Here is a 12537-nt window from a genome sequence, read left to right as displayed (position 1 = left end):
CTTTTTGGCTGATTGTGGATTAGTCCCCATCACTTGACACTTAAATAATAGGCATATGGCCTATGCATTAATGAGAAGGCGCCAATTTGTCTCTGGGCTTGATGTTCGGCTTCGGGCAAACCTTCCTTTAATTGGTGTTTTTAGGCTTCCACACACTTGCAGTTCAAAGTTCAAATATTAACCTAAACAAATTGAAAGCGACTCAGTTTGTCAACGATATCGATATTGGAGAGCTTCGACAACGATTTCTTGTCAAAACTGCGGAGCTCTTTTGCCATTTATTTAAACCCTTAAGTCACTCCAAGTCTTAGAAGGCATGTGCCCTAGTAAAGCTGCTTAATGCAATTCTTGATTTTCTTGCAATTTTTCACTTTTGGGGAGAGTAAATGGACATAGCCCGAGTTTGGTTATTGCTCTAACAAAAAACAAAAACAAAAACAAAAACAATTTGGACCTTTGGACTCATGTACCCGTAGAACGGGCCGGATTAGATATGGTTCCAACAAATTTGCCCATTCGTTTTATTTTCAAATGGGTCCGTTCAGTCGCTCCAATTTTGGGCATGGACAAACAAGTGTCCATCCTTAAATAAAATTGTTATGACTATGTTAAATAACTAAAATGAATATAATATTAGATGTGATATAATAATTTATTTTATTATTTATAATCTTTACTTTCTTTTATATGTCAGGAGTTGAGATTGATCTAACAAAGCAAGGAACTTTGTTTTTGAAAAAATTTGAAATAGGTCCAATTTTAAAGACTACATTTTAAAATAGATTCAATTTTTAGTAACTTTTCACTTTTAAAATAGGTCCAATTTTTAGTTACTTTTAACCCATTTCAAAAAACCCCTTGATTTTTTCGTCTGATTCTTCATTTGCTCTGTCCCCTTCTTTAACATGTCTGATTCTTCATTTTTTCGTCTGATTCTTCATTTGCTCTGTTCCCAACCCGCCTCTTTGAAAATTTTGCAGATCTACGTATGCGTACTTGTTCATGTCCGGGTGAAAGAGCAACGCCAAATATCGAGGCTTTAAACTCGGAGAAGAGAAACCGAGAGCTTGGAGTCGTTGCTAATGACGATTGCAAGCCAAATGCGAAGAAGGAAAATGATCCGTTTTTGGTTTTTTGAGATCCACAGACCGTTTGAGACCAGACCTAAAGACCGTGCAGAAGCAGATTAAGGCTGTGGAGTTTAAGGTCATAGACGCGATTTATATCGAATCAAGCTCTTTCTACACGTCTTCGCCTCTGAGCTCAATGCCGCCACCTGCTTTTTAAGGAAGAAAAATCTTTGCCAGCTACTGCGACTCGATTTGGGGTGAGCGTCGGGCGTGCAAAAAGATCGAAACAAAAATAGTGGTTTCAGCTTGGTGATTTGGCAAGGCTGCTTGGATCCATGGATTCCCTGGTTTTGAAATTCTAGGAAAAGAAAATCCCAAATACCCATGGAGACTAGAGTTGGAGATGGAGACCAGGCAGCGGCAGTGGTCAAGCAGTAACGGCAGATCGCAATGGAGACCAAAGCTGGAGACCAATGCTCTTTGCTTTTCGTTTTATAGGTCTCCATGTATGTTGTTGCAGCACATAAGATTATCTTAAAGATCCAGTCTTGTCCCAAATAGCCTTTTATTAGATGAATACTCAAGAAACATGAAGTTATTGCTTCAGGCCATGGGTCTGTTGACTGATATGTACACATCAGTATGGCTCTATAGACACATCAGTCAGGCAGTTAGTTTGTTGAGATTGTAGGAAGGCTGTTAGTCTGTTGGGATTGTAAGGATACAAGGAAGTTAGTTGGTTAGTAGCTTATGAGTGAAGCAAAGAATAATTGTATAAATAACAAACACCTCTCTCTCTCTGTAATTCAATCATTGTTCAAGGAATACAATCTTTAGTCATTCACTTTCTCTCTCTAAATTCACTGCCATTATTTTTCGTTTTGCTGCTTCTGCAATCTCCAAAAGCTAATCATGGTATTGTTATAAAAGATGACAATCTCCAAAAGCTAATCATGGTATTGTTATAAAAGATGACGGAATTCATGGCATAACATATCTTTAATCATGTGCTAGTGTAAAAAATATATCATAGATAAATATATATGTGTTCAAAAAATGAACAATTTCCCAAAAAAAAAAAAAAAAAAAAAAAAAAAAAGTCTCGTCCCTTTCCACACATAAACATTGTACCAAACAACAGACGGAACATGGGTAAGTTAGTCATTTACTATTTTGGTTCCATTCCGTCCAGCTCGTACCATACGCAGAACGAAATAATCGTCCTGTTCCGTCTTGCGCGTACCAAACATAACACGGACCCTTTGTTCCGTCCCGTCCTGTTCCATCTGCGTACCAAACGGTACCTTAATGAACATAAAGAGTAATGCTACACTTACCATTTACTTGTACCATTTCTCTAATAGAAGTAGTAGTGTTCGTCAATGTAGGTGGATACCATATCTACAAATGATGGTATAAATAAATAATAAAATAGCATTTTTAGAACTTAAATATTAAAGCTCGGGTCCAACAATTGGCTTTGGTCTTAATAAGCCACCGTTTTGTAAAGAAACTGTCTCATAATCTGTCAAGAAATAAATTATAACAAAAACAGTTTACCTACCGTATATGTCTCAGCTGGCACTAGTTGTCGTCAGTTTGAGCTAAACCACTTGCTTAATTATGACTTAGTATACAATTAACAATGCCATTATTATAATATTATGTTAATCTCCATTGGATGCTCAAACAAATCATTAGTTGAAGAATTATTTTAGTCATTATGCTTCAATTTCTAATTTATCTTCTAACTGCAAAAAAGTTATATCTCAAATGTTTAAGAACGTCTAATTCTACACCAAAATTCTGTGTCCGAATCCATCTTCAACTAGCGAATATTTCATAAAGATTTGATTAGCATTATTGTTTTAGTTTGACGTTATCTACCATCCACGAGACAGGTAACCATGCCAACTGTAGTTTAGCTACAGATTACAAAACTTTAAGCAAACAGAAATGATAGAAAGCTATGATAAAAAGGATATCTAGAAGTAAAAAAGACAATGATAAAAAGGATATCCAGAAGTAAGTCACCCTCGATGAGGTTACTTTTGAGCGTTATTTTATAAAGTAGTACCTCTTTGCTTTGTGAACAGAAATCTGAAATTTATTTATTTTTACGATGGTGGGTTTTTGGATCTGAAAATGTTACAGAGTAAAATTTTTTCTCTTCATATTCTCATCATCTTTCTTTCCCTCATCTCAAATATTGCTTTTTGTCTTATTATTTCTCTAAAAAATTAATATGAGATGTTGACGTAGCTTAACCGAACCGTTCAAGTAATAAGGGAGGTGACACACCCCGACCCAGAATGTCTACCTGAACTCCGAATCGACCTATGCTGGCCGACACTAGGAAGGTGACGAAGCCATAAAGTATAGTGATGTGGAAAATGTGAATAAATCTAAACCTAGAAGTGCCTAAATATAAGAGTGCGCTTATGAGCAGGAATGAACCCATTTCACATGTGATGTCAGAGCATAGGTAAAGTATAATAAAGTAGGAAGAGAATTATACCATCGATGGTAATCTCCAATACCAAGATTTGCCAAGAATCCTCGTCGACACGAAAGCTCAACACCAAAACCTGGAAAGGCAATAAACAGGGGTGAGTGGGCCTAAAAATAAAGTTTTGTAAAAACCTTTTCGAAAACATAATAATCCCTCGCCGTAAAACAAGTATAGTTTCCAAAATATACATAATACGTATAGTAAAAAAATACTTACCATAGCCTGCAATATCTCAAGAATTCAATACGGCACAATATTTCGTAAGTAGACACATGACGTCTGTAATCACATAATCTCGCATAAGCAAACATATCATATCTAGTTCTCATCGACACATGATAACACACGAGTTCATGTAGAGTTATTCTGACATGAACATGACTGGGTGTAACAATGATATACGCTCCAGTACTACAATCACATGAAAACTGGTGCTATGCGCAGCACATACGAGTCCTAATTGCCTATAGCAATCTAGGATAGGACTGGCACCTACAATGGATCCAAAGTGAGCGTACGGTGCGATGTGCACATGCACGTGAAAGACTGGCCCTGGACCGGGCGAATACTAACACCGATGTAGCAAACGATGAACAGATAACATAAATATAGTCATGCCACAGTGATTGGATAATTCTAGTCCACATAATATTATCCATAGCCGTAATTCTAATTGAGGCATTCCGTATGATTTATAATGATTTCCTAATTCTCATCGTTACGTCATTTCCTATAAATGTTAATTTTAATTACGGCAGTCACATAGAAAATTCAATACTAGATGCATATATGGAAACTAAATAAATATATGTATATATCAAAGAAAATACCCACTCACAAATCATGTCGTCAAGTCGAACCTGCCTCGCAGCATCAAAGAACCTTAACATGCATTTCAGCTAGAAACGAAACTATTTACGTAAATATAGCGTACTAACGTAATTACATGTTTTCGTACAAAGTACAACTAATCAAGGAACTATTTTAAAACGGTCAAATTTCGAAAAACGGACGATGGATTCAGATTCGGCACATTGAGAAACCTAAGGAGGGACCTTGGGTTCTTCCACGCCTTGCCACAAGCCTTCACAAGTGGTTGCACTGGCAGCCACGTGCCGCATGTGTTGACGACCAACGTGGGCCTACATGCGCCCACACGCCTGCGAGTACCATCGTACTCACCTTCATCACGAAGGCCTGCGTTTTGCAGGTTTTTGGTCCGACTTCCAAAGCTCATATTGAGCTCGATTCTTCACCAAAATCATTGATTCAAAAGCCATTTTAAAGTTAGAAATGTAGAGAACAAAACCATGCCAAAGTGGAGCCAAGTTATCATCGATGTTGGCTGGAATAATGGCCTAAGGGTGGCTGGTCAGCCACCAAAAAAACTAGGGAAAAATCCTCCCAATGCATGTTTTACATCAAATCGTCCCCCAAACTTATTTTTAAGGTTAAAACAACATAAGAGCTTTAAATAAGAAGGATTTGAGGGTCTTGAGGCTTACCATGGTCAGAGAAACGAGTGAACAATGATAAAAGTCATTGTGCAGATCTAATTTTCCCACTTGGGTGCTTTAAGCAAACTGGGTACAAAGGTGGTGGTCCTTCGCAAGGTTGAATGTGATGATATGGTGGTTGTTTGGTCGTGAGGTTCACCGGAGTATGGCAAGGTGGTGGTGGTGGTGCAGTGCACGGCTGCATTGGTTTTCACAGAGGGCGAGAAAGTTTAAGATAGGGGAGAGTGGAGCAAGTGGTAGAGGAGTAGACATGGTGAAGGTGTTGGCTCACCGTCGTGGTGAGTGGTGGCTTGCTTCACGGCATATCGATGCTGCAGGTGGGGGAGAGAGCTAAGGGAGAAAGAAGAGTCGGGAGAGGATAGAGAGCTGAGAGGGTTAGAGGGAAAAAGATGAGTAGGTAGTCAGTGAGTAGAGGAAGTGAGGTGAGGGAGATTAAAAAAAGAAAAGAAATGAGATTGTCCTAAGAGATAGGGAGACACGGAAGAGAGGTGGAGGAATGGGGCGTAAGCCTCACATAACACACAACCCAAAACATAAAAAGAAGAAACAGGAATAAAAATTATCTCTCGTAAATGTGAAATTACTAAAACGCCATTTACGATCGTAGTTTCGTAAAATTTTAATTGTAGCTCCGATTTTGATTCCGCTTGCGCCTACGTGTTCTTTCTGACGAGCATTACGAGGGTACGCTAAAAGAATGTGGCATACATCTCTCTAAACAATGGTCAACGGAAGTCAAAATCTTTGCCTGTAGGGTCATTTCATCAATTCACACTTTTAAAATTTATAAAAGCGTAGAATTAGGGACGGGTTGTCACAATTTACCCACCTAAAAAAAATTTCGTCCTTGAAATTTGAAATCATTTGTTATACAAAAATAGTGAAAAGACAGCAGAAAAATAAATATGTAAAGAAGATATCAAGTTAGAGCGGCTGTAAGAAAGAGAATGTCATTCTGTCGCGATTGGAGTGCAATGATTCCTCTTTGATACCTTCAAACTCATACTTTCCTTCTCATTCAGCACAATACTATGGTACAATACTCTTTATAAAAACATAAAGTAAAAAATATTTATATACATATAATAACCTCACGTCAAAATACATATATAATAACGTAAAGTTAAAATAATTGTATTGAAATTTAAACTGAACATAGAAAGTTTTTCACCTACGCACTCGTTGCATTACGTACTCTAAAGATAAATGTGTAGTATCCTTGGGTTAAGCCTAAACAATGAATAAACAACTAAAAATGCTAACGTAAAAGGTATTACTTGTCCACTTGCTTAATGAACCCAACAAATAAGTTATCGATATTACAGTTTGCAGCCTGCAATACCAACAACTTACTGTTGTCACGATAAGCAAGCAACAAATTCTCAAGGGTGCAATATTACCATCTTGTCCTTCATTGGGAAATACATACAAATCATCTGATTAACGCCTCGACCACACTCCCATACTACCCTCTTGGGTGACAACGCAATTAGCACATAATTTCCTAAATTGTAATCTCGATTATTCAAATACATGTTCGTAATACTCCTTTGTCAATCATGTATTATGCATAAAGTCTCCATACAACGTCTCAAATAATGCCATACCCAAAATTGAATTGTAACCGTGGTTACACGCAACTCTAATTGGGATAGGTATTATTCATAATTATACTAAAACTGTAGAACGAATAAATGCAACATGTCCACTAAGGTCTGGATAGTTCGTTCAGACTAGCCATTAGTCTGAAATTTAAATGTGGTATTGGACAAAAATTAGTACCCATGGTTTTCAAGGAGATTTCCCAAGACTTGGGAGTGAAATGCGCATCACAGTGAGATACAATAGTGACTTGCACACCTTGTGGCCTAACAATGTAGTTCACAACACTTTAGCGAGTAGATTTATAGTGAATTTCTCTCGAATTTAGTGAAAAAACCTATGCCGAGAAGGCTACAAAAACACTCAAGAATTTGAGAGTCAAAACAAGATCAAATCTAAAGTACAAGATAATTGGATAGAATGCATAACATCTCACTACAATGGTAGTTTTCGAAATATTCGATCACCAACGGTAACGATTCGTTCAGCAGAGTATTTGTTAGGCGATTGAGAAATTAATGGTCACAACTAAAATTTAAATGTTCGAGCGATTCACCTAAACGATATGTCTACTTCAAAATTAATACGAAGTGCAATAGGGTAGACACATACCCAAGGTTGACTGGAATTTTCCAGCACAAGATGGTGAATAGGGAATCGCAGTCAGAGTATGCTAATCAAAACGTTAGAAAGTCTGATAAGTTTAAGAATGAGAAATTTTGATAAGTGGTCTAAAATGTAGTCTTTCTGGACCAACAAAAGGTGAGCTGATTGGTTAAGTCAATAGATAATCACCGAAACAGCATCTTAATATCCATATGTACAAGATACCTCGCACTGGGAGCTTATGGTGATATTTTCACGGCTTGGAAAAATCAAGCCAACTAGTTGAGGAGGCAATTGTGCTACTTAATGACATTGTTTCTTCATCGAAGATTGCGCTCAAGGAAACTGCAAGTACGTGTGACACAATCTGGGGGCTGGTTGAGGCCATTGAAGAGGAATCATTCAAATACAATAAGTGATTATAACCACTTGAACGATTTCTTAAGGATTCGTAAATAACGTCATATCAATACTCGTGAATCCCAACTGAATTGGGATATGACAGGTTGAAAGTGTTCAAGGGTAGATACATCTATTACTACAGTGAACAAAAATTACGTTTGCACAACTGAGGTAATACAAGATAGTGCAATCGCAAACGTTGATTTGGTTCTTCCATTGTCGCTGTCAGAAATTTAGCTTATTTCAAATGACGATGTATTTGAGAAGTCTAAGGTTAGTAAAGATTTTGGACACGTTTCTCCATAGAGAAATGTCACCCAATTTTCAAGTAAAGATGATAATTGTTGACTTTAGGTCATAAGTAAGGTGGTTCATTTCGTACGGTTCCAACCATTGGGAAACATAAACAATACTTTGTCATACTGCATTGGTACGCAGCCAAATCATTCAAGAAACGTCGTCATGGATTTTGAAATTCTCAATGTTATCAAAAGGTGTGCAAACAAGGGTAGGAAATAGACAACACCTTAGTTGTCACAACTTAAATCATATTCCACATCTCAGCTAAACTGATTTTCCTCGGCCAACATGAAAGGAAAAACACAACCGCTGAAAATTCACTAACAAACTGCCGACAAAATCAATAAGGCCAAGGATATTACATAATTCACAACAATTTGTGGAATACAGTTTTTTTCTACATTTGCAACCTTTTTGGAAATTGACAAGAATGTCATCTGCTGAGATCATGTCTCCTAAGAAAAGTACCAATTTAATCAAAGTTAACAATTGAGGAATTTGGTATAAACTTGACTGTAGGTGTTTAGAAAATTTGCTCTCGTTGCTGAGGTAGGTGAGAAAGTCATCAGTAAGACCGCTACGAAATTGACAAGCTACAGAAGAAAACTCGAGTTCTAAAAGTTGGTCAGGTAGACCATCAATCCGAAGTATGGGTTAGCGGTTTTAATCGTCACCTGATTGAGTTGTTAAAATCTAGGTATGATCTTAATGTTCAGTCTTTTGCCTTTGCGGATAGGTTTGAGGTTCCCCAGATAAAGTGTTTGGTTAGGTAAATTCCTAATGTGTAAGCTTTTGTAACTAAGTTTTCTTAATAATGTAGCACTCATTTGAAAATGCACAAGAAAAACTGGTGTAGTATGAGAAAATGGATTGATGGTGTACTTCATTTCACAATTTGGTGATGTCTTAAGTAAAATTTTGAGAAATGACATCAGAGATATTCGTCTTCGAAACGTACCATACTACTTCATTTCTATACGCCATGTACTAAAAGGTCTTCACAATTTTCTCAATGCTCATTTCGCTATTACAGAGGGAAAATAATTCATGCTTTAATTCTAATATTTGTCTGTGGAAATGATCGGAAAAGTGACTGGTCAAAGACGTTTTAGTTACCTAAATGGGTAATATGGTTAAAACAACTGTGAGTTTACGGTCCTCCCACAAGGCTTGTTCCTAAGTTTCCACGATTTTACTTTCTTCAACTCAAGTTGTCATTGTTAATCAGTCTATCAGTCGTGCTACTAATTAGCACATTTATGCTATTTTGATATTGTTCGTTACCCTGAAATTGTAAACCAGCGTCCTGACATAAGGGTATCACTCCCAGATACTAGTACCTGTATCCAGTATCAGAAATCATACCACTTGAGTACTGGTTGACAGTTCCTGGATATTGGACAATATCGTCAATTAGTAGCGTCACTGTAGGCTGATTACAGATTAGAGCTCGCTCGGGTGGATGGTTTCAGACGGATGGTAAGGAATTGGTCATTTGAGGTGGTTTCATTAATTCCAGGGAATATACTTACAACTTTGGGGATTTCTACTAACCGTACGTATAACAACTCGTACTTTCATGCTTATACTCATTGAAATAAACAGTACAACACTAACAGAAATTATGGGAACTAGTATTGGTTGGGATATCTCAGGGCCGGAAACAAAAATTTGCTAATAATCTACTTTAGAACGGACTTAAACCGAAGTTGATTTTCCTCCTGAAGATTCGGAATGATCACTAGTGCGTTTGAAAAGATTAATGCTATTGCGGACCAAAAGTGGATGTCCCTAGATGTTCTTCCGTCGAGTGCTACCACTTTAGCACCAGGTTGTCACTCAAGACATTTCCGGAATCTTGACGAAAGTAAACTTCATAGGAATTATGATAGATGGTATGCTAACAGATATTGCCAAGGAACTAAAACTATTCTTGGTTTCTTAACTCGAAAAGTTTAGTAATGATGTCGGGATAATGATGATGGAATTGAGTGGTAAGTCTTTGGTGATACAAAACTATTGATACATTAGCCCTGGTTCAGGGCCTTTAACTTATACCAAATTGGGATTTTCCTTGGCAAGCAATTTCTTCATTTAATGTCTAAAGGCATCATCCAAAATGATGTTCTGGAATGTCGATATGTCATCTAAGTCACTCAAAACTTAGAAAAAGTTAACACATTATTCGTGCTCGACGAGGTGGCAATATTCAAAAATTAGGCTCAAGAACTAGGAATGTTTACATCATGCGTGTGATGAACGCAATACTTCCTAAACTTATGCTCTAATACAAAACTGATACACCCCGACCCAGAATGTCCACCTGAACTTTAAATTGAGCTGCGCTAGCCGACACCAGGAAGGTGACAAAGCCATAAAGTGTAGTGATGTGGAAAATGTGAATAAATTTAAACCTAAAAGTGCCTAAATATAAGAGTGCGTTTGTGAGCGAAATGAACCCATTTCACACGTGATGTCAGAGTATAAGTAAAGTATAGTAAAGTACGATGAGAATTATACCATCAAGCGTAACCTCCAATACCAAGATTTGCCAAGAATCCTCGTCGACGTGAAAGCTCAGCACTAAATCCTGAAGGAGCAAAAAAACAAGGGTGAGTGGGCTTAAAAATAAAGTTTTATAAAAATCTTTTCGAAAACATAATAACCCCTCGCCATAAAACGAGTATAGTTTCCAAAATATACATAATATGTATAGTAAGAAAATACTTACTGTAGCCTGCGATATCTCAAGAATTCAATACGGCACAATATTTCGTAAGTAGACACATGATGTCCGTAATCACATAATCTCGCATAAGCAAACATATCATATCGAGTGCTTATTGACACATGCTGACACACGAGTTCATGTAGAGTTATTATGACATGAACATGACTGGGTGTAACAATGATATACGCTCTAGTACTACAATTACGTGAAAACTGGCGCTATGCGTAGCACATACGAGTCCTAATTGCCTATAGCAATCTAGAACAGGAGGGTACCTACAATGGATCCAAAGTGAGCGTACGGTGCGATGTGCACATACACGTGAAAGACTGGCATTGGCCCGGGTGAGTACTAACACTGGTGCAGCAAACGATGAGCAAATAACATAAATATAGTCATGCCACAATGATTAGATAATTCTAGTCCACATAATATTAACTATAGCTGTAATTCTAATTGAGGTATCCCGTATGATTTATAATGATTTCCTAATTCTCATTGTTACGTCATTTCCTATAAATGTTAATTTTAATTACGACAGTCATATATAAAATTCATTACTAGATGTATATATGGAAACTAAATAAATATATGTGTATATCAAAGAAAAGACCCACTCACAAATCATGTCGTCGAGTCGAACCCACCTTGCGGCATTGAAGATCCTTGCGATGCATTTAACCTAGAAATGAAACCATTTACGTAAGTATAGCGTACTAATGTAATTACATGTTTTTGTACAAAGTACGGCTAATAAAGGAACTATTTTAAAATGGTCGAATTTTGGAAAACGGAAGACGGATTCGGATTCGGCACGTCGAGAAACCTAAGGAGGGACCACGGGTTCCTCCACGAGCAGCCACAAGCAGCCACAAGTGGCTGCACTGGCAGCCACGCATTGACGACCAACGTGAGCCCACGTGCCTGCGAGTACCATTGTACTTGCCTTCCTCGCGAAGGCCTGTGTTTTGCAAGTTTTTTGTCTGACTTCCAAAGCTCCTATTGAGCTCGATTCTCCACCAAAATCAATGATTCAAAAGCCATTTTGAAGTTAGAAATGTAAAGAACAAAACCATACCAAAGTGAAGCCAAGTTAATGTCGGTGTTGGTTGGAAAAATGGCTTAAAGGTGGCTCGTCAATCACCCAAAAAACTAGGGAAAAATCCTCTTAGTGCGTGTTTTGCATCAAATCGTCCCCCAAACTCATTTTTAAGGTTAAAACAACATAAGAGCTTTAAATAAAAAGGATTTGAGGGTCTCGAGACTTACCATGGTCAGAGAAACGAGTGAACAATGATGAAAGTCATTGTGCAGATCCATTTTTCCCGCTTGGGTGCTCTGAGCAAACTGGGTACAAAGGTGGTGGTCCTCCGCAAGGTTGATGGTGACGATATAATGGTTGTTTAGTTATGAGGTTTGCCGGAGTACTGCGATGTGGTGGTGGTGCAGTGCACGGCTGCATTGGTTTTCACAGAGGGCGAGAGAGTTTGAGATGGGGGAGAGTGGAGCAAGTGGCAAATGAGTAGACATGGTGAAGGTGTCGGCTCACCGTCATGGTGAGTCATGGCTTGCCTCACGGCCCATCAATGCTGCAGGCGGAGGAGAGAGCTAAGGGAGAAAGAGGAGTCAGGAGATGAGAGAGAGATGAGAGGGTTAATGGGAAAAAGATGAGTTGGTAGTTAGTGAGTGGAGGAAGTGAGGTGAGGGAGATTTAAAAAAAAAGAAAAAAAAGAAAAGAAATGAGATTGTCTCAAGAGATAGGGAGACACGGGAGAGAAGTGGAGGAATGGGGCATGG

The sequence above is a fragment of the Pyrus communis genome, chromosome 9 (assembly GCF_041283825.1).
Source record: "Pyrus communis isolate YQ-2024b chromosome 9, ASM4128382v1, whole genome shotgun sequence".
Lineage (NCBI taxonomy): Eukaryota > Viridiplantae > Streptophyta > Magnoliopsida > Rosales > Rosaceae > Pyrus > Pyrus communis.
Note: the sequence above shows the minus strand (reverse complement) of the source record.